The following is a 21,085-nucleotide window of genomic DNA, read 5'->3' as shown; positions in this document are numbered from 1 at the left end:
TGTTGAGTCCCACAGTGCCACCCACCAAAAAATTCACATTTCACACATGATTTTTTGTTTAAGGTTTTTGGCATAATTTTGGCCACAACTTTATTTAAATACAAAAATGTGAGTGGTTGCTTAGGCATTGGTTATGACTATCTGTCCTTGCCCTCAAGGACAGAGCTGGTCCTTCCGGACACCAACGGAAGCCAGCGTGGGAAACAAGTATTGGGTGAGAAATCTGAAACTGGGCAACAGTCCCTCACTTCTCACCCTCATGTTCCGGTGGGGCTTGCACGGCCGCAGGTCCGACTCCGGGGACAAGGACAAATTGTATGGCAAGCCCCTGGATTCCTTTAACGGAATTCCCTTTCCACATCATTTGGAGGGGTAGGCACTTACCCCTCCAAGCACCAATTTAACCAATGCCTAACCGCCAACCTTACAAGTTGTGACGATTTGCTACGTAGTAGGCAAAAACCAAATGGCACCAGCCAATCAGCCAGATGGCAAAATTCCTACTAGGCCCCCGCACCAAGGCGGACGACCCCATGACAGGCAATAGCAAGGTCAAGCGAGCAAAACAAAAAACCACCCTATAAAAGGGCGGGTGATCCGATGCAAAACGGCCAAGAGAGCGTCCAACGTCTGGCCCCTGTATTTAAGGACTCTGACCCCTCCTCCAAGTTGGCCACATTCAAAACTCCCCAGCAATCCAAATTTAACCACTTAAAGGCTTGGGTTCCTCACCAAATTTGCCTAGTCACTGCATGGTGGCCTGTTTTCCCCAACCGCAACACGTGCTCTCTGTTATGGAGAACACGCTTAACAACACATGGAAGTCAACTGAAAATAATAATAATAATAATAATAATAATAATAATAATAATAATAATAGTTAAATATTATTCAAATATTACGGAAACTTGGCAGTTTCAAATATTCTAACTTTGTTTACCAAATACAATAATATAAACATGCTGAATTAGATCACTCCTTAGATAAGGTTACCAGATTTTTTTCAATGAATCCGGGGACACTTTTTAACTTCAGTAGGAATGATAGGATTTTGTATGGGGACTGATCTGAGAAGGGATTTGAAAGTAAGAGAGGTACCACTGTGAAGGTGTTCTGGAGGAGAGTCCAAATTGCACAGGCCAGGAAAGAAGGAAAGAGGGGGTTAGTTTGGAGGAGGAAGAGGAGGAGATTACACTGTTTTTAGACTTGAATTCCAAACCTGGAAAGAATAGTTCGCCCACCAGCAGGAGGGAAAGGGGAAAAAAACTACAACAGAATACATTGAATCCAACAAGCAAATGTTCTATGGAGAGAAAGCTTCTTATATGAACAGGAGGAGGTAGAAGACAGGGCAACGTTTAAGTAAAGATGTTGTCATCACCTGCCCGGCTCTTTCACCCAGGGCAAGTGACGACCCCCCTGCCCCCCCCAAAAAAAAACACCTGTGGAGTCTTGGCATCCATTTGATAGATGTGAGCAGTCAAATATGAGACACAGGGAGGACGGAGCCCATCTCTGTGCAGAGAGATTTGTGTACTATTCAAGTCTTCCTTGCATGATCTAAACAGAACTAAATTGGCTCGCTGTCCTTGTGCTGACCTTTCCGCTTAGGGGCAAGTTTCACACAGAGACACAAGGAGAGCAAAAAAATAAATAAAAGGAATAAAAATGAAAGGGACTGGGGAGGGGAGTGGAAATCTGACGGGAATTCGTTATGATGTTTCTTTTTTGTGCAGTGAAGGCTGAGTAATTGGAAATTGCTGGTCAAAAGCTTATTTTCATGTCTAACGCCATCGAGAATCGAGGGAACACAGTTCACCCAAGCTACAGAGGGACACTCCTTATAGATGCCACTGGGCTATATTCAAAAGGAGGAAAACAAAACAAAGAGGGGGTGGGGAACCGCAGACTAATTATATACAGAAACACCGCAGAAGGAAAGTGAGGCATATATTTATTTCTGAATGCGTCTTATTGCCCTGTTTATTGAAGGGTGTGAGGGGAATCTGCCAAGAGTTTTTATTTGCGAGCATTCACAGCACTGAACTCCCCCACTTCACCATTGAAAAGTGACTGCATTAAACAGTACAAAAGAGAGAGAGAGGGAGAAATATTATGGCCCCGAGGCAACTGGTACATATTAACTACTGCAAAGAGATGAAGTCTCCTCAGAAGCAGGCACCACCATTTTATAATTTAATATACACCAGAACAAATAATAAACTGAGCACTGGTAATTCTGCAACATACAAATTTTGAGCCCATCTCCAAAAACTGTTTTAAAATAAAAGACAGCTTTGAGGAGAGCATTCCGGTGGACGTAATGGGTACATGACAGGTATTCATTACAGTGGTACCTCGGGTTACAGACGCTTCAGGTTACAGACTCCGCTAATCCAGAAATAGTACCTTGGGTTAAGAACTTTGCTTCGGGATGAGAACAGAAATTGTGCAGTGGCAGCGGGAAGCCCCATTAGCTAAAGTGATACCTCGGGTTAAGAACAGTTTCAGGTTAAGAACAGACCTCCAGAACGAATTAAGTTCTTAACCCGAGGTACCACTGTATTGTTTACCTGTAACTTAAATGCCTATTTTTTAAAAAGAGTTTCATGCACATAGATCATTAGAAATGTTAAGAAGAAGGCTAGGTTAGAACTCTTCTCCTTTATATCCAGGCTGGGTTCAAACATAAAACAAAACCACGGTTTGCTTTAGCATCTGAAATCGGTTAAGCCCACAAGTTGTGGTTTGTTTTGGTGCTGTTTGGGAATCTGATGCAGCAGTTTGAAACTGGTTTGACACTACAGTCTGTGATAACTATGCTTTGCTGCTATTTCGGAGTTCAGATTTCACTGACAAACCATGGTTACACAAACTGCTCCATCTCAACAGGCTGCTTCACCATAGAGATGGGAGCAAACTGACAATGCTAAGCACTGAGCAGATGGGGAAAACCAGGAAAACAACTCAAAAGTATGGTTTTCCTGTTTTACACAAGGAAGCTCAAATAAGGAGTAAGTTCTGAATCGAGGCTGGCAAAAGCCATGGTTTTCTGTTACACCTGAACTCAACCCCATAAAGTGCAGAGAAATCATCTTGTATGGAGGACCATTCAATCATGGCTGCCCCAATCTCCCATATGAAGTGAAATTTGGAAATTGTTACTACAGACACATCCCATCTCTTGTAATGCTATCCATTTTGCTAAGTACCGTAGATTTCGGTGTATAAGATGACTTTTTAACCCCGGAAAAGGTTAAAAAGTCAGGGGTCGTCTTATACGCCAGGTACGGCTTTCTCCCGGTGCAGAGCTGCCCAGCGTATTAGGCGACTGGGCTTATAAAACGAACCCCCAAATTCGCAGCTGCCAATTTGGGGGGTTGTCTAATATGCCCAGTCACCTAATACGCCGGAATCTACGGTAAATAAGTATCACACCTTTATTTTAAACATATAATTACTAAACTTCTGAATTGTTCCTTAGACGCTCCAAATTTTTAGGCTGAGAAGGGGGAGGAAGGCAAATTATTTTTGCCACCTAAGATGTCTGCAAACGAGAGGCTTGCAACATAAACCCTTGCAGATGACCACAGTGCTGGAGACAGGCAGTCAGGTCATGCATCCATAGTAGTGACCAGAGAAGGAATGACCACTGGGAGGAGCACACAGAGAAGAAACACCACAGTGCATCTGCAGCAACTCAACCAGATGCCTTCATGTGCCCCAGCTGCAGCAAAACATGCCGCTCCCATATTGATCTCTACAGCCATAGCCGGCGTTGTAATTCTCCAATGGTTTGACTTCACTCCCATGGGTGCTCTCCTCCATTGTCTCCCAAGACAGATGGATGCCAGCAATAGCTGATGAGCCCCTAAGCTAATGAGCAGAAGGGATACCCACAACCTTCAGGCTTTATCCTAGGAACTGGGAACCTGCCATCAGACTCTCTCCAGTCGCAGATGTCTGCAAGAGTCGGCCTATCCTCTCACAAATGTGTTTGCACAGACCTTGGAACATGTTCCCAAGCAGTGTGACTCGTGGAAGATAAACAGTAGTGGTTGAAAACTACCAGTCAATCTCCAGGATCCCAAACGATAAGGGGCTTATTTTAGGAAGCTAATGATTGAGGGTATGGGGAGAGAGATAAGCAGGACACAATATTAAAAGGGAATATAAATTCAACATCTAGCAAGCCTAACAGTTTGAGCAAGCTGCCAAGTTCCACTTATATGCCAGATGTATTAAACTAGCAAACAAAAAGATTACCTCATCTATATCTTATTTGACACTGAGGTGGACAGGCAGAAGCTGAACCAATGGGGAATCTGGATCAACATGAGGTAGAGCACCAAAGTCTTCAGAGATGGGGATGTGAGGGTGATTGTCACTGCCCAGAGTAGGAAAGAGGTACAAACTGGAAGGATCTCTGGAAGTTCCTGTCAGATATATTAAACTGAAGAGAAAATACTAACGTTTGTCAGCCCTGTCTGGGACTGAAGGGAACTGTAGTCCGAAAAATCTGGAGGGCACTAGTTTGAGACTGGCTGTGCTATTGTGTATTAGAAGTGTAGATGGTTGAGATGTGTCTATTCTATATTTGAGCAAAGGAATCTTTGCTCTAAGGCAGTGGCTCTCCAAGTATTTTTCCCATGGACCACTTGACAATTGCTGAGGGTCCAGGCAGGCCACTTCATGATATTTTCCTGACTGCTGTAGCAACTGTTAGATGCTGAATGGGTTCTAGTTATATGTTTATTGCTTCTTTGTTTTCTTATATTGTATTTTACTGCATTATAATTTGAATTCCATAGAATTCTTCAGAATTGAAATTGTAAGTGTTCTTTACAAACATGCCACAGATGACCTGAAGGGAGCTCGTGGTTCGTGGCGACACGTTGAGAACCCTTGCTCAAAGGAAATCAGCAACTGCGAGAAAAGAATTCTCACAGCTTGAGTCAGCTAAGGGACACTGTAATGCATTCACAATTTTCTGCAAGGTGCAAGGGAATGGAGGAAGAGAAAAATATATATAACATTCAATGGCAGCCAGCGTACAAATTAAAACAAATAATCAACAAAGTATTAATTGCAAAAGAATGTTGAAGTCTTGCTAGCTCTTTAACAATACTACATCTTGTATTCTTTTTTTTAAAAAGCCACATTTTTATAGCGCAGATGTCAGCCTTAAAACACTCATATGTTGTTGAATTTATTCTAGAACCACAGAGCTACAGAATGCTAAATAAAGACGAGAGATAGGAACACCTTATGGACTCCAGTTATAAGAGCTGCTTAAATATTTGTAAGCATTTAGCATAAAACAATAAGAGACTTCAAATGATCTTGTACACAAGCCCACTGCATCCTACTGATATTTCAGCATCAAACCTATATATATACATACACATCACGGTTGGGAAGAAAGTATCTGCAATTCACTTGTGGGCCACCGACTTTCAAATACAGTCGTGCCTTGGATCTTGAACGCCCTGGAACTCGGACGTTTTGGCTCCCAAACGCTGCAAACCCGGAAGTGGCTGTTCCAGTTTGTGAATGTTCTTTTGGAACCTGAACATCCAACGGGGCTTCCGCAGCTTCTGATTGGCTGAAGGGGCTTCCTGCAGCCAATTGGAAGCCGCGATTTGGTTTTTTGAACGATTTGGAAGTCAAACGGACTTCCGGAACGGATTCCATTTCGACTTCCAAGGTACGACTGTAGTTGACAGAATGCTAGCACAGGAAAACAAACCTCGGTCTGATTGAGCAGGGCAAACCTGATGTTTGCTTACTCTGAGTGCCTTCTCAAGATCACTTGACCAGTTTAATTATGCCTTAAATGCAAAGAGTTCCTGAGCCGGCACTTCATAAACTTCATAAAGCTAAACACATATTGATTATTCATGGGGATTCTAGTGAACCAAACACAAAGCAGAATTTGCAATGAGAAGCCAGCCCAATTCTCCCTGCACACCAACATTCCTTACTCATGGTGCCCTCCAGATCTTTTGGACTACGATTCCCATCAGCCCTAGCCATTGTAGCCAGTGGTCAAGGATGATGGGGAGTTGCAGGCCAGAACTTTTAGAGGGCACCAGGTTGGGGAAGCTGATATACAGGACTTAATGGGCTAGCATCTCAGCCTTTGCAGACTGCACACCACTGTGTTTTCAGTCCTCAGCTTCAAAGGAAATACTGCTGAATTTAGTCAAAGCTGCTGAAAGGGTTTTTTGTGTGTGATGTGTACAGAGTTAATTGCAAAGCACTACTTTGGATAGAAATGATATCTACCTTGTAGACTCTCTTTCTTGACCTTTACTCCCCATGTGTGTCAGATTTCCTATGCGGCTTTATAAATAGTGGCTTGTTATCATAAACAATTACATCACACAGTGTACGAAGGCACCCTACAAGCTGCCAGCTTTATTAAGTTAATAATAGATTTCAAAGTGTGAATCCTAATTAATTTCATTTTCCATACTCACACAAGGCTCCATGGGAAGCCAAAATTATAGAGTAGCCATATGGTGCCTCATAAGTAATAATTAAAACTAATTTCCTAATCTTCACTCGGTAAAGGGAAAAAAAAATACAAATAGTTTTCAGACAATGGAGAAAATGAAACTTTGGTGGTCATAACTTCAGTCATCTTCCGGAGAGGGAATCTTGCTTTTCCCCATTTTTAGTTTTTACTTGTGCCACGAGCCAACTTCGGAAGTTGATAAAATCAAAATAAACAGCTGCTCTGATTCTGACAATGTGAGCTGGTGATCTAAGAGAACTTAAAAGATCAAAGGCATTAGGCACAATTCAGAGAATAAGGTCATAAAAACATGGGAAGAACATAAGAAGAGCACGCTGGATCAGGCCACTGGCACGCTGGATCTAGTCCCTTCATCCTGTTCCCACAGTGGCCAACCAGATGGCCGTGGGAAACTAGCAAGCAGGATTCTCCCCTCCTGTGGTTTCCGCCAGCTGGTATTCAGAAGAATTGCTGCCTCCAACTGTGGCTAGCAGCCATTGATCACCCTCTTTGTCTAATCCATCTTTTAAAGGCATCGAGGTTGGTAGCAACTGGAATGATAGGGTTCCAGTGGAATCACCAGGACTTCAGTGCTTATCCAGAGGGTGTTCATATGAACTTGTTGCTAAGGGAGCAGGGTTGTGCCCAGCTTCCACCCCTACAACATAAGAGCAGCCATGCCACCCACTGGTTGCACATTGGAAGAGTGTACAGTGGTACCTCAGGTTAAGAACTTAATTCATTCTGGAGGTCTGTTCTTAACCTGAAACTGTTCTTAACCTGAGGTACCACTTTAGCTAATGGGGCCTCCCACTGCCGCCACGCAATTTCTGTTCTCATCCTGAAGCAAAGTTCTTAACCCGAGGTACTATTTCTGGGTTAGTGGAGTCTGTAACCTGAAGCATCTGTAACCTGAAGCGTCTGTAACCCGAGGTACCACTGTACCAATATTCCCTGTTCAGGGAAGTTTTAATTTGTGACATTTTAATGTATTTTTAATCTTTGTTGGAAGCCGCCCAGAGTGGTTGGGGAAACCCAGCCAGATTTGGGGGGGGGGGGTACAAATAATAAATTATTATTATACATGCATAGACATCTTCCATGTGGGAGAGATCCTCACCAGGCCTTCTGAATGTGTAGATCAGTGTTTCCCAAACTTGGGTCTCCAGCTGTTTTTGGACTACAATTCACATAATCACTGACCACTGGTCCTGCTATCTAGGGAAAATGGGAGTTGTAGTCCAAAAACAGCTGGAGACCCAAGTTTGGGAAACACAGATGTAGATGTTGGTAGAGTGGCTGCCACTCCCCACATCAAAGCTTGAAGAACAATCTTTATATGTCACAAAACTTGCACCATTCTTGCATTTTGCCCAAGGAAAGCAAGCGTGCTCCTGTCATGCAACACAGTAAGTCAGATATTAGTTTGTACAGTAAGTGTGATATATACTCATGAGTTAATGGCACTAAGCTTCTATTATTACAGCTTTTAATGTAATCAATCATGAGCTAGATGAACGAGTGAATGCTGGAATGAATATTATCTCTGCTTAAACTGCTGGAAGCTGTTAATGGCTATCTCAAATAAACCGGCTTTTGCCACGGAAAAACCAAGATGTGAGCTACCATCCTTGGAAGTTACGAATCAGCATAGTATAAATTGGGTGAAATCACGCAGTCAGGGAAGTGGTCTTCTAGAAAGGGCAACAGCATCCTGTTAAGGCCAGAGATCCCTGTACTCATGACCACAACATGCTTGTCATTAACTTTCAGCAGAGGAAACAGAGAAAGGTCTGAGTAACTTCTCAGAGGGCTGAACAACTAGATGCAAGAAAATTGTAATAATTTTGGGGACAAAGATGTCTTGGGGCAAAAACCTCTGCAGCACCCTAAGAAGCAGTCCATCAGCATCCCATTCCACCATTCCTCTGTACAGTGGTACCTCGGGTTAAGAATTTAATTCATTCCAGAAGTCCGTTCTTAACCTGAAACTGTTCTTAACCTGTAGCACCACTTTAGCTAATGGGGCCTCCTGCTGCCGCTGCGCTGCCGCTGCGTGATTTCTGTTCTCATCCTGAAGCAAAGTTCTTAACCCAAGGTAATATTTCTGGGTTAGCGGAGTCTGTAACCTGAAGCATCTGTAACCTGAAGCGTCTGTAACCCGAGGTACCACTGTACTGCTAGAATAGCCATCTAGTTAGTCAGAAGCCCAATCTTCGGAAACTCTCCTTTGATTATTTTTTAAGAACTTTAGCTGCAAATTGCATTACAAAACATAACAAACAAATTTGTACACCAGAGTTCCTTACGGAAACACTTAAGGATGTTGGCAGAAAGCTTAACAGAGTCATGCATTTTCTTAACGGGCACAACAAAAAATATAGATAGAATCTTTCATCATCCTTGCGAAATATTACTGGGTGAGGAGGCCTAAGTACATTTCTAGTTATAAACATTTGTCATGTTCAGTCTTTATTTGGACGTTATTCCAAAGATGTGTATATGCAAGATGTTGCATACTGTGGTATTGTATTATGACCCAAAGCTTCCAGGCTTTGTGTAACACTTTCTAATCTTATGGTTTTATTCAGCCCTTCACTATGCTGTTGTACACTCTAGTTCTCGCTATGTCTCAAGGATAATGAAAAAATAAGCCTTTGCCTCTCGGGGAATCTCATGTGGGGCAGTGAATTTGCTGGTTGCAGAAGTGTAGTCGGCTTCCACCTTATGGTTAACAGATCAATTTGCAAATAAACCCAAAGACAAGATAAAGTATCCAGTGATCACTTATTCCGAAGAGATGAAAGCTGGGTAAGTGCTGCCCTTGAACTTCTCACTGCTCAATTAAATGGGGAATGTGAAATTTAGGGTCCACATACTTCTTGAAATCAGAAAGGAGAAAGAGACTAGACCAAAAATGGTGTCCCTGTTCGCTTCCACCCTCCTTTACATTCTGATATCTTGCTCTCCTCTTCCATCATGTTTCCCCTTTCTTTGTCTGATACAGAAAATAATAATAAATAAAATCTTTCCCGGCTTCTGTCAGGGGACAAACAGGGGAGCACCGTGGCCTTTGTGCCCTAATTTAACCTGGGGAGAAGTATCTGAAGAAGTGTGCATGCACACGAAAGCTCATACCAAGAACTAACTTAGTTGGTCTTTAAGGTGCTACTGGAAGGAATTTTTTTTGTTTTGACTGGGGAGAAGAAGACGGACTAGATGAGGAACAAAAGAAGACTCCCCACCTGGATCAGGCCAAAGCCCACCTAATCCAGCATTCTGTTCTCGCAGTGGCCAATCGTGATAGGAAGCCCATAGTTTTCCATTTTTCAGTCTTAAATTTGGTCCTCCACATTTACACCTCCAGGGCATGATTTCATATTTTTTTAAAAGGCCTCATGGAAATTCATCAGCATTTTAGCACCAAAAAAAATGCTTTGTAATGCAATTTTGTCTAAAATACACACATGTTTAGGGAAGTTTTTAATGTTTGATTCTATTTTTAATATTCTGTTGGGAGCTGCCCAGAGTGGCTGGGGAAACCCAGCCAGATGGGCAGGGTATAAATAATAAATTATTATTATTATTATTATTATTATTATTATTATTATTATTATTATTATGCAAACCAGCGTTACCTAGTTGACACGTTTTTTTACAAAGCATTTTTGCTTACATAATGGTTCTTGGTTCATTAACGCAGACTTGTTTTTGGTCCAATACAGCCCATATTGGACTAGACCAGTGGTTCCCAACCTTTTTTTGTCCATGCCCCACCTAAACATCTGTAAAATCCTGATGCCTCACCCCCGGTGACATATAATTCTTATTATTCGAAAAATGATCTCCTGTTCACATGGAGGAAGCCTAAAAGGCCATCATTCACCGTTAATAACACATTCTCGAATTGCCCCCCTGTGGGGCGTGTGCCTCACGTTGGGAACTATGGGACTAGACAATCTTCAGCCCTAATTTATATCCTGCCTTTCACAACATGGTCCCAGGGTAGGGCACAACATCTCAAAATGCATTCAACAAAGTATCAATAAATTACACTAAATAATAAAACTCGATTTAAAACGAAGCAGTACAAATTAAACATATGCCTCCCTTACTTGGGAACAACTGAAGGCTTCTTCACATACCTTATGCATGAGGGGACTCCACGAACAGAAGGGGGAGTGGCCCAATTCCAAAGTCATGCCAGACTGTGCCCATTTTCCCTCCTCCTAAACGCTCACAAAGAACTAATATTAAAACAGCTGCTCTCCTATGGCTTTGAATCCACTCAATTGCCCCCCTGCCCGTGCCCCCCCCCAGCTACGGTTACACCAGATTAATAAGGGACAATATTGTGGTTGGGGAGATATGAAAAGCGTCTTGGCGAGTTCTCGCTAGATTGCTCTTCAAAGCAAATTTGACACACAGCCTTCAGGACTGGTGTTTTAAAGCCAATTTTACTGGGTAAATGAGAAATGAAATGAGATAATGTGTGCAATAATTGTCTTCTAGTTCATTACCGCTCTTCAGAAACCCAAACGTGTACAATCAAGTCATTTTCTTGAGCCAGGGAGATTGCCACGTTAAATGCCTATGTCTTTCTCCCCACCCCCACCCCGCTCCCGCCGCCACCTAATATTAACTCAGCAGACACTTACAGGACCCGGTACATCTGCCTATGAAACATGTAAGCAGCAGGAATTAAATTGAGGTTAGCTTCTTAGTTACAGCCTGAAGCAATGTTGGAGTATCAACACAGTCCTGGTTTATTCTTTATTTATTTTTCCTACAAAGGGAATTGTATTAAAAAGAGAAATGGATTACTCCTCTCCTAAAATCCAGCCCCCTGAGCATTGAGGATTAATGGTCCGTGTACAGTGAGAAACTCCACCCTCTGAGAAAAAAGATGCAGGTCTCTTATAAAGGCCGGATCTGAATTAGAGGAAAACAAAGCATAAGAACTGCTATCCTCAGAGAAACAGCATTGGCTGTGGACTTGGAACATGGAAAGTGTGTGTGTGTGTGTGTGTGTGTGTGTGTGTGTGTGTGAGCATAGGAAAATCAGAACATGTGTGAGGTTGAGTAATCATCTCTCCTAGAATAAAACAGCTCTCCTAGCCCTCTCCAACGAAGCACTAGATAAAAGCTTTAGCCAACCGTAAAGAAGTAGCAAAACAGTGGCTGGCAGAAGCACAGCAAGTGACAGAGGTCGCTGCCAGCTGCATCCACGTGCGATCGTTTCTCCCTGCATTTGTGCATGCGTCGCATGGAGGACATAAGCGAGGCTTGCATTGGACGCTCTAACCCTCCCATGACTTAAGCATTTAACTGTGCAGTTTAATCCCACTTACGGTAGTGGGACTTAGTCATAACTGACTTTCATTGTGCACAATGAGCCTAAGCCAGTGTGACCCTAGCAAAAGATTGTGGGCATCAAGCCAAGATGTCTGTGTGTCTCCTAGCTCAGACACGGACAGGGCAAACAGCTATCCCCTTCCTACCTGTACTACCTTCTCACCTGTAGGCACCTGTACTTTCCCAAACACCTCTCCAGAGTATCGGAGTGAATGAATTTTATTATTTCGGTCACAGACCAGTTCCAGCCCACATACAATATCAAGGAAGTCATAAAACACAATAGGGATACATTTGAATTTGCAATTAGGTATAACAGGGACAAGGGACGCGGGTGGCGCTGTGGGTTAAACCACAGAGCCTAGGACTTGCTGATCAGAAGGTTGGCGGTTCAAATCCCCATGACGGGGTGAGCTCCTGTTGCTCGGTCCCAGCTCCTGCCAACCTAGCAGTTCGAAAGCACATCAAAGTGCAAGTAAATAAATAGGTACCACTCCAGCGGGAAGGTAAACGGCGTTTCCGTGCGCTGTTCTGGTTTACCAGAAGTGGCTTAGTCATGCTGGCCACATGACCCGGAAGCTGTACACCGGCTCCCTCAGCCAATAAAGCGAGATGAGCGCCGCAACCCCAGAGTCGGTCACAACTGGACCTAATGGTCAGGGGTCCCTTTACCTTTACCTTTACAACAGGGGCAGTACAGATATAGCAACAGTTTAAAAATATATAAATTAATAATAATAATAATAAATCTTATTTATACCCCGCCCTCCCCAGCCAAGACCGGGCTCAGGGCGGCTAACAACCAATAATAGAAACAAGTTGATTAAAATACAATTTGAAAAATAAGATTAAAATACAACATTAAAACATTAGAATGCAGCCTCTTCACAGGAGGAGAAAGGAAAAAGAAAGAGGGGGAGGGAATCAAACTGATTCTAAGCCAAAGGCCAGGCGGAACAACTCTGTCTTACAGGCCTTGCTGAAAGAAATCAGATCTTAGTCACTAACATATAATCTAAAATTATCATTTAAAACCTTATTCATTATGATAGCACAGCTTGTTCCCTAAGTTTTATGGCAATCGCACAGAATTTGGCTACCCTTAACGTGATCTCAGCATCCTTGTCCTCTAACCAGGGTTTTTGGACATTGAAGTTTGGATTCAGAGTATAGGAGGCACTTACTAAATTTTGAGCCGTATGGGTTCATACTGGGAGAGGTTGATAGCCTCATAACAGGTGCAATAATTTTGCACAAACAGAGCACATGATTTCATCCACCTGATTTGGGGTGATCATTCCCTCCTCCTGCAACCCCATATGATTCACAACGTTTGACAAGCCTTCAATTATCATGAGAAGCTTTCCAAGACGTACAGGGGGCTGCAGCTGTTGGTGGAGGAAGAAGGTCAACCTGTTACATTGCACGACCTGGCCTTCTCCTAGTGCAACATCTGGGAAGGTGAAATTACAAAAACAACAGGGCATATGATTCCCAAAACATTTTGGGTGAAGGGAGATTTACGGATCTGCTTTCTCTTTCCATGCTGCCTCAAAGGATGAGGCAGGAGATAAAAATTTTAAATGAATCAATAAATGAAAAAGGCCACTCATGAGTAGAAATAGAAGTGCAGACACAAAACATGATAATAAGCCTAAACTTTGATTAAGACTTGTAAGCTTACCGCTGTATGATTAAACATAGATATCCTGGCTCATAAATAAACAACATTTCAGACTGCAATAAAATCATTCATTCAAATCTCAATAATTCAATATCCATCCTAACATGTTTCTATATATATAACAATCAAGATCAGATACATGCCCACCACTTTAATGCATCAAAAATCAAATGGAACACATTTCCTCTGGGAGTGGGGGTGTAGCTGTTGATATAACTAATACATTTGTAGGGTGCTTTCTAGAGCCTATTCTGGTTTGACACAAAAAGTTGCCCTCATCCTTCTCTTCTTTCTCAAAGACTGGCTTTTCAGCTGGCCCCCAGGTCTCCTCTCAACAAGCATTCAGGAGAGGAGAAAATAAAGTGAGGGTTCCTTTAAACCGAAAGAAATGCTAACACACTTTTGCTGGTGACATAAAGCAATGAAATATTACAATGTCACTTCCTTGACATCGCAGACCAAGGGGGCACAGTTGGCAATTTTCTGCTGACATCTCCAAGGATGCTATCGAGGGATCGAGTCGCCTGAAACTACTCAAACAAGACCAAAAGCTATTCTCCTCTCCCAAACAATTCCCCGAGCCAGAATGATGCTGTTTTCTAAGACCACGATCCAAAGTAGAAAGTTGACCCAATGCAATTTTCATTAAAAGAAACAAGGAGACTCAATAACTGATGCTCTGAAGAGGTTGGATACTAAAGCTGGGGTTCAAAGAGTGGTTTTAGGTACCCCCTCCAAAAAAGCTTATCTCTATTCAGTTACATTTGAGGTACTGGGTAGCCAAAGTGCATCCTTCAAATGTTGTTGGACTACAACTCCCATACTGCATGGCCACTGGCTATGCTGACTGGGGCTGATGGTAACTGGAGTCTAGCAACTTCTAGAGTGTACCATGTTGGCGACGTCTGTGTTAGAGAATTTTTTTAAATATATATTTTAGTATTTAACAATAGGCTACATACCTCACACCAAACACACATCATGTCTATAACCAGCTCTTGAATTTTATCAGTATTTGCTATACAATGCTGTGTGTGTTTGCTGCTCAAGAAACAATTCCGAAGCCTTCAAGAACGAATGATAGACATCTTTGGATTCTGGAAGTCAAGTTTGACCCAGTATCTCCTCCCTTCCTCATGTGGAGAACCTTGACACCAGAGTTTCCCAAACTTGGGTCTTTAGTTGTTTTTGGACAACAATTCCCACCATCCCTGACCGCTGGCCATGCTGCCTAGGAATGGTGGAAGTTATAGTCCAACAACATCTTGGAACCCAAGGTTGAGAAAGGCTGCTCTAGATGTTTAGGTCTACAATTTCTATCAAGCTGACTGAGGCTGTTGGAACTCATAACTCAAATAGTAGGGCAGAACAGTTATGTAGGGCTATCCCAAAGTTTCTTGTGCTTTCTATGGTAGAAGTAGTCATATTTACTGTGAAATGGGGAATGGGGGAAGTATTCTAATTTTTGCAATTTTTGCATAAAGAAAAAAAATATTTTGGATCCTTCACTTTAACTCTTCTCTGTATAAGTAGCATTGTCCTCAATGAGGTAAGTAGGATACACTGGCCCAGTTCACACATGACACTAATCCAATCCAAACCATGGTTTAACATGAATCAGGAAATGTGTGGGTTCCCAGAATGAAGACCATGACTGCTGCACTCAGCCCTTGGTGCTGCTTCTTCACCAACTGGGTTTGAACATAAACCATGGCTTAGCCTGATCGTAGCCACTGTGCTGCTCCTCTAGTCCTGCCATGGTTTGACTTAGCATTATGTCTGAACCCAGGCTCATGGCTTGTCTGGCTCTAGATAACCCACAAGCTATAACCAATATTTGTTCTTGGTTTACTGTTTATGGTTAGCCTGGGGGATACAAACCATGACCCTCAGTTTGGACATACGGTGCTACCTCGGAAGTCAAACGGAATCCATTCTGGAAGTCCAATTGACTTCCCAAATGTTCGGAAACCGACGCGCGGCTTCCGATTGGCTGCAGGAAGAGACATGTGGGCTCCATGTGGGTTCCAAAGAACGTTCACAAACCAGAACAATCACTTCCGGGTTTGCAACATTCATAAGTCAAAACGTTCGACTGGCAAGGTGTTCGACTTCTGAGGTTTGACTGTAATGCTAAGCCAAATTCTAAACCATAGCTTAGCCTCGGGTAGTGTGGCAGCATCAGGACCAGGAGTGGAGAGATATGGCTATGAGCTTCACTCCAGGAACCTAAACATTTGCTCATTTGTGCTAAGTTATGGTTTCGCTTAGTGCTGCGTGTTAACTTGCACCTGAAAACTATTTGAATAAGCCTCTGTATGTCATTTTTCCAGTCGCAAGAAACCTAGAAATGCCATAAAAATTAATCTAGCACTTGATATTTTGAAGCTCTTTTCCATTTAAAATTCTATAACTCATAACATTATTGATTTATGGGAGGGTGTGTGGCATAAACTTTATTTTTCAGCAAGTGCATTCTGCTTAGAGAAATGCCTAGATAAAGCTCACCAGGGAATAGAGAGCAAGCAGCGCTTCGCACCTTGCCCTTTGTTTAGATTGTCAGTTCTTCCTTTTGATCTCTCTTCTGCACTTGAAAAAACCCAAAAATTGATTTTCCCAGATGAGCGAAAAGTAGAAAAGGGACGATGTTTTATTAAAAGATTCTTCATTCTCCCCACAAACTCTTATTTCCTTATTTATACACAAAGAATACCAATCATCTTTGTTGTTTTGGGAAACTCGATTACAGGAAAGAAATGCTCTCAGAAATTCATTCATTGCAGAATAATTCACAGAACAGCTGTTTCTAATCACTCAAAGTTGCCTCAATGTGGAGATTTTTTTTAATATCTCAAAAAAACAAAACAAAATGAACCTTGTAAAGGCATTCTAAACAGAATCTCAAAGAAAGAAAGAAAGAAAGAAAGAAAGAAAGAAAGAAAGAAAGAAGAAAAGAGGGAAATTCTGCACTGTAAGACCATATAAAAATGTCTTTGGAGGTACTCAGCTTTAGCTGAAGAACGGAGCCATGTTTTGGAGTGGTGATGAATGTGAGCATATGAACCTTCCTTTGTGTCTATCTTGTTACTTGAGGTCCACCTAGGTCTTTATTGTCTACCCCTGTTCTCCACAACCACCTGCAGAACTCTTTCCCACTCCTGCTGCTTGAGACCACCTAAAAAAGGAGATTCCCTTTTCCCACGTGGTGCTGAGCCAAAACATGGCTTAGTCGGAACTTAAGTCAGATTGCATCTGCTTTGCTATTGCCTGGTCGCTCTGCTGCTGCACTAAGTGAACTAAGTCAAAGTTTGCCTCAGCACGTAGTCTGAAACCAGGCTAATTGTATAGCTCTCCCAGACAAACCACAAGCTGAAAACCCCTTGGTTGTAGCTCATGACTTTTGTGGAGAGCTAAACTATGAGTGTAGCACAGAAGGACTAGGGAGGAGCAAAGCAACCACAATCTACTCTCCAAGGGGTGGTATTTTTGTGCAAGGCCATGATTTGCCTTGGTGTGACACAAAAACCAAACTCCTATATCACGGAGATGTGCCTCCTTCCCATTTTTTCTCAGGAACAGAGAGGGAACCACAGAAATGATCTCCGACATTGTCATAATTGCATATCTTTGGGTAGTGGTCTTTTGACAAATTTCTACTTAACTGGGTTGTGGGGGAGAGAGAGAATGAGTGAACACTGTCCACATTCAGGCACCCCCTCCAAGCGTATGTTAAACATGTGAAGAAGGGAAGCTCCCAACATCTGTGCCTTTGATGGGACGTCCGGCAAGGGAATCCAATGAGTGGGACTCCCAATTTGTTCCACAACTGAATTGCATGCCTCTGTCTGCTGCACAGTTTCTTCAATGCCAGGAAAACTGTGGTTGTCAGTTGCAATCTGTCATTTCCTCACACCAGTATGGCCTGGGGAAAGAGCAGAAGACCCTACCCTGGAGAGGTCATGGGTTCAATTCACTCTCCAGTAACCAGGCTTCCATCAGTACTTCCTAACATAACTTGTAAGTCAGCAAAAGGTAAAGGAAAATGACAACTACAGTGGTACCTTGGGTTACAGACGCTTCAGCTTACAGATGCTTCAGGTTAGACTCTGCTAACCCAGAAATAGTACCTCAGGTTAAGAACTTTACCTCAGGATGAGAACAGAAATCGTGCGGCAGCAGCGGGAGGCCCCATTAGCTAAAGTGGTACCTCAGGTTAAGAACAGTTTCAGGTTAAGAATGGACCTCTGGAACGAATTAAGTTCTTAACCTGAGGTACCACTGTATTTAAATCTGACTGTGCCTATAACAAGTAGATGGAGGGTGAAAATATATCACCATTTTGGTTTGCTACCTGAGAGGGAAGAGTCAATGACCAGACAGAAGAGAAAAAAGGATATTACCTGGATTAGTTACTTCATGATTAGTTATTTGGGAGCTATCACAACCCTAGCAAGATATTGTAATCAAGTGCATAGTTCCTATTTCTTTTAGTAGTATGGAAAGAGAACTCCGAAAATACTGTGTTCAAACTTTGAACCAAAGGAGTTTCTGACTTGTAAGTTGACAGGTAGATCTTTTATGGTTATGGTCTGTTTAGGAATCGCTGAGTTCAGCTGCGTTGTAGTTAAATGACAGCTGTTATGAACAAGCAAACCTTTAGACTTTCCAGTCACCTCAACAAACAGGGAAATGGCTGATTAGGAAGTTAATAGAAATGTGTTTGGTTTTTTGTTAGTACACAAGGACTTTCACATCAGGTTTCAGCTCTCATATACCAAAGAACTCCAGAATGTGGAATATTAGGTAATTAGTAATGATAATGGGCTGCATCCTACAATAGGAGTAGCTCCATTGGAAAAAATGGGCATTTCAGTAACTTATCCACAGGGGACTTAAATTGCTGCCCTTGTCCTTACAGAGACTGTGGAATACTGTGCTGCAAACAGATAAAGAAACATAGACAGTGGGAGATTATCCTTTACTCTCTCTCCATCATTACAATTAAGTTAATGAACTAAATGTTCCTGTCGGAGTGTTCTTTATATCAGTACCCAGCTTTTCCAATATCTCCCTTGATATTCAAGAGTAACATGCAGTCACGATTTTGCATTCCTCCATTTGTCTAGGGTGCCTTAAAATCCTTAATTTTCTGTGTAATGCTGTTTCTTCTAACTACATGCTGAATACTAAAATCTTAAGTAAAAATTCAGATTTAAAAGGTGAATGACAATTAAATCTTTGTCCACGACTAACAAGAGCAATGAGAAACTGTGAAACAAGAGAAAAAACCACAGAGAGTAATAAACTCCAGAAGGACAGCACTTTGGAGATACACTACATAGGCACCCCTCTCTTTGTACACACACATACTCACAATATTATTATGATAGTAGTAGCAGTAAATTAATTAAATTTATATCCTCAAAGGAGCCAAGGGCAGCAAATATGCCAATACTAAAACAACCCTATAAGAACTGTTCAAAACTTATTAAAGCAGGCACCTATTCTCACACCAACAATTCCAGAGTTGCCACAGAGAGGACTTTTATTCATCAAATGCTTCAGAAAACAGTTTTTTTAAAAAATCTATTAAAAGTTTAATCATGCATGCACAAACACACAAGGCAGAAGTTTTATTCTGCATGTTTATTTTATTTATACTCTCTTTCATAGCACTCTAGAAGGAACACTTGGCGTTGTTTTTCTTTTGCCAAAAATAGAAGCTGGTCATTGTTTTATAGATTTAGATAAATGCTAAATTACAAGGATAAATATGTAACATTAGAAGTGACCTAGTTTGCTTTCTTAGCAGCAAAATTTAGACAGGCTTTTCTAGATAAAAATGTAGGAGAATGTTAATTGCTAATTTTATTTTGTGCTTTTGTACCAGCTCTTAATACAGCCATAACTCGGGTTGAGAACAATGCGGGTTGCACGTTTTTACGGACTGCGCTGAACCCAGAAGTACCGGAATGGGTTACTTCCGGATTTCGGTGCTTTGCGCATGCACAGAAATGCTGAATCGCATCACACGCATGCGCAGACGCGGTGCTGCAGGTTGCAAACGTGCCTCCTGCACAGATCACGTTCGCAACCCGAGGTATGACTGTAATACTCAGTGGCTCTCACGGCTGTTATTACTCATTTTGAATACTGTACTAATATAGCTATATACCTAAAGTCTCATTTAGAAGTAAAAAAGAAAAGAAAGAAAAGTAGGAGGAGAATGCAGAAGCGATAATCTGGAGACCTAAACCGTGTTTCATTTCTGTCTCCCCTTTTCATCCCTCTATTTTTTCAATTCAGTGCATTATTTTTTGTGGAAATTGCTCTGCTTTGTAAGTGCATTAGTAACAATGAATGGATGCTAACGGCAAATACAATATTAGGCAAGCTTGGCAGTTTCATAGTTGCAATTAACATTTTTCAGGTGATTAGCCCGAGAAAGTATGTGAGTCAGCATATTGTACACAATTCTTTGGGTTGCCAGAAATTTGTTGGCGTGTCAACAGTTTTCGGTACATTTGTGTTTTTTATTGAGATTTAAACAATGAAATCGTTGTCTGAAATGCTGTTGTCTTTAAGTAGTATTCCAATTAAAATTTCTGTCCAATATAATATTTATAATCACATAAAGTATGTTTTAGTTCCTTACCCACCCGCCCCCTCCAATATTCATGGTGAAATATTTGAAATATGCTGGAACAAAAATTAACACTAGTGTCTTTTTTTCTAGCTTTGTTTACTAAATACAAGTAAATATGCTAAATTTTCTAATGCAAATTACCCTATGCAGATTTTCAGGGAAACCCACATATCATCATTGTTGACACACCTAAAGGCTTCCATGGGATCAGGCAATTTACCTCAAGCAAGAGGTCAACTTGGGCCTTGCATAGGAAGATCCAGAATCCCACCAGATCCCCAGATCCTGCGCATTGCTCAACTGATGGATAAATATGCTTCCAGAACTTCCTAAAATCCAACCAGATCCACATCTCTAGGGGCAAATCAATGTAAATCCACTAGTATCTAGGACAGCTCCTTCCAGTGGCTTCCAAACCTCTGCTGAAACTTGGCACCTCTGCCTACCTTAAAAAAGTGCCACCTCTTTTACACAGGAAGGTGTACTGCTTCCTGTTTCCTGAACCTCCAAGACTTCCTTGCAATGATGCCATGCCAGAGGGGGACGTGGCACCTTTTCAAAGTAAGTAGTAGATCAGGGGTCAGCAAACTTGTTCAGCAGGGGGCCGGTCCACTGTCCCTCAGACCTTGAGGGGGGCTGGACTATATTTTGGAAGGGGGGGGGGGGAGAACGGACTCCTATGCCCCACAAATAACCCAGAGATGCATTTTAAATAAAAGCACACATTCTACTCATGTAAAAACACCAGGCAGGCCCCACAAATAACCCAGAGATGTATTTTAAATAAAAGGGCACATTCTACTCATGTAAAAACACAGTGATTCCCAGACTGTCCACAGGCCAGATTTAGAAGGCGATCGGGTCTACCCATGTGGTACAC

The 21,085-nt window shown here is 42.0% G+C and overlaps 1 protein-coding gene across 2 annotated transcripts in view; it reads right to left on the bottom strand.

Annotated features, from left to right (window-relative positions):
• The window catches only part of SUCLG2 (succinate-CoA ligase GDP-forming subunit beta), a 220,217-nt gene that overhangs the window by 121,990 nt on the left and 77,142 nt on the right, over positions 1-21,085 (bottom strand). The gene's annotated exons all lie outside the window — the stretch shown is intronic.

Source organism: Podarcis muralis, chromosome 2, assembly GCF_964188315.1.
Source record: "Podarcis muralis chromosome 2, rPodMur119.hap1.1, whole genome shotgun sequence".
NCBI classification, from domain to species: Eukaryota; Metazoa; Chordata; class Lepidosauria; order Squamata; family Lacertidae; genus Podarcis; species Podarcis muralis.
This window is presented reverse-complemented; position numbering and strand designations above follow the sequence as displayed.